Here is a 3,301-nt window from a genome sequence, read left to right as displayed (position 1 = left end):
AAGTTATTTTCAAGCTGAAACGATGTTGATGTGCTACTCTCACTTTATAGGAGTTCGCACCAATGGCACTGATGTAGACCCAGTTCTGTAATTTCAGTCATGGACAGTTACGTTGATATGTAATGAATATGGTGGTCATTCTTGTGTGTCTCAACTACATTGTTTTTAACTTTGTCATTTCTTGAATATTACTTTTAACATCATTCGCCATTTTTTGTGGGAGGGGAATTCAGCAGAGAATGGACATGATAGTAACATTTCCTATCAATTTTGCTTCAGTGTAATGGAATTGCACCTCGTTTTAATTGCACAGTCTATCGGTGCGACGTTGCAGTGTTGCTTTGCGAATATTGCAGTTAGAATCATTGAATTTAAAATCTTTATGTTTACAATGAAATTTATGGCTTACATTAACCGTTAAAAGTGGAGGCGTAATGGCCCATTGGTTAGGGCAGCGGACTCACGGTCATAGGATCGCGGTTTCGATTCCCAGACCGGGTGTTGTGAGTGTTTATTGAGCGAAAACACCTAAAGCTCCACGAGGCTCTAGCAGGGGATGGTGGCGAACCCTGCTGTACTCTTTCACCACAACTTTCTCTCACTCCTACTTCCTGTTTCTGTTGTACATGTATTTCAAAGGGCCAGCCTTGTCACACTGTGTCACGCTAGATATCCCCGAGAACTACGTTAAGGGTACACGTGTCTGTGGAGTGCTTAGCCAGTTGCACGTTAATTTCATGAGCAGGTTGTTCCGTTGATCGGATCAACTGGAACCCTCGACGTCGTAAGCGACGGAGTGCCAACAACAATAACCGTTAAAATCTTCCTCACGTGTATTTATATTATGCCTAAGAAACTTTTCAATTATACAAGTTATTATATATATATATTATATTATTATGTTATATTTTATATAATATGATATTATATGCATACATACATGCGATACATCTTGTCGAGTATAACCGGATATCATCCACTAATCTGTTTACATACATTCATTATCTCTTCGCAAATAGTGTCAGACAAACGTGAGGGTTTTCCCGTTCACAATAATGTATTTCGATAGGTGCTCCTCTCAAGAAACATTCTTTACCCTGCCGAAAATTTTAGTATGTGATTTATTTAGTCTACTTTTTAGTACTTCAGTGAGTGTCCAACACTCAGTTTTCATATATCAATATGATTTCTTCTACAGTAGCTCTGAAAAATTGTATATAATTTTAATGTCATTAGTTAGATTTAACGTTCATATTCTGTATATCAAATTCACTGCTGACTGTGCTTGGTCATTTCTTACTTCATTATTCCCTTTTGAGCTTTGTATACACGATAACAGGTATTTAGACTCATTCAGTAATTTCAAGTTTGCAACATTACATGATATAATGTGCTGATTTTTGGTTGACTTAAAATCATAAATTCAGTTTAATCTTTTTGACGTCAAATCTCTTTGCAGATTCCTCAGCTTGTGAAGTAGTAGTCTAAGTTTCTTGATATTATTAATAGTAAAAGCTATCTTATTTGTATAATTTGCATCACTAGTAAGATTTTCAGAATGATGCCTGTTTTTGGAAACCTAGCTGGTAGCATGTTTCTTTATTATTTTATGCTGCAATGTTTAATTAGGAAAAGTACGATGAATTGAAATAGTATAAGACAGGCACATTGTAATACTGTTGCCTTGATCTCAAAAAAATATCCATCACCATCAAATAATATAACCTGAATGCTGGTACCTTTGAAGTCAATGTTAATTGCATCAGTGATGGAGCCTGGATTAGCCTATATCAGATTGACTAGATGGATCGAATTGAAAATTTCTCTAAAATCTACAAATAATATAATAAATATTAAGTTTTGGTTTTTGATACTTTCAATATTGGGATAATTTACGATAGTTTTGGTTTACCTGAACAAAAGCCATGCTGGTTGACTTTCACTAATAATTGGAGACGTATTCTTAAAAATAACAATTTGCTAAAGAATTTATCTCTAGTAACTAATTATCTGAAGTCTTTGTACTATTTAAGAAATCCAAGACTTCCTGTCTTTGGTATTAGCATTATATCATTGGCTTTGTGTAAGTTTATATTGCACATCAAGTACTGGATCCAAGTGTGCTTGTTTACCATACTTTTGTTACATTGTCATTTACAGAATGTAGCAGAAACATCTCCAACCATTGGTGTACGCTTACAAAGGTAGCAGACTGTAGGAACGGTTTCTTGTAGGTTATTTCCCATCGTTTTTTTTTTTTTAGCGATCATCATGGTTTTGATGAGTGCACGATTTGTGATAATTATTGGGCCATTTCTGCTGAACCTGTAAATATTGGCGGTTTTTTGCCGCATGCTGTATTTTTGCTAATTATTTGTATAATTATATATTGTAAGGACTCGGTGCTGTGCAATATTCAAATGACTTGATAAGACTCTTCAGAATTTCTATAGAGTTACATGTATCTCCAGGAAATATTTTTCTTCAAAACAAATGAACGCTTTGTCTACGATATTGGTGATTATCCATGTATGCTAGAGGTGTGTTCCATTTTTATTTAGTCATCATTGCTTTCAATTTTATTTTCTCTGTTAACGATATTTATTCTAATTACTTTATGCATGGTTATTCATGTAAGAGAAGACTGTTAATTCTTTTTAAGCATTTTGGAATATATTCATTTTATCCTAAAGATAAGCAACCGGTAGTTTCGCATATTCTAATATTTCTTCGTTTGCTCTTGTGAATTTACACATTTTAGTGGTAGGTTTATGGATTTACTTACAATTTAGTCTTCGTTTATCGTTATCTTCTTGATTTCTCATTAGATAGGTTTGTTCATTCATAGATTGTGAAATTGAATGTGAAATGGTCAATTTCAGTTAACAATACACAAAGGGAAAAAGTGTACTGTTGACGTTTACATCAACAGATAACATTACATTAGAGCACAACTAGATAACATTCTGATCAAGAAACGATGGTAAAATAGTGCTTTAAGCTGTAAAGCCTACGTTATGTGTTTTTATTCTTAATTCTGACTATCGAATTCTGAAAGGATATATCAGGTTGAACTTGAGAGGTGTTATGAAGTTAAGTGACGTTGAATTACTTTATGACTGGAGGAAATTTACTCCCGATGCATTTGTAAGAAATCCATATGCGGTTGATGTCAAAAATGTCAACTCCGTTCACAATAACGTAAATGCACAGGAAATTCCAGCAGATATATGTGTGCACACACACACACACACACACACATATATATATATATATATATATATATATATATATATATATA

Source organism: Octopus bimaculoides, chromosome 1, assembly GCF_001194135.2.
Source record: "Octopus bimaculoides isolate UCB-OBI-ISO-001 chromosome 1, ASM119413v2, whole genome shotgun sequence".
Lineage (NCBI taxonomy): Eukaryota > Metazoa > Mollusca > Cephalopoda > Octopoda > Octopodidae > Octopus > Octopus bimaculoides.
Note: the sequence above shows the minus strand (reverse complement) of the source record.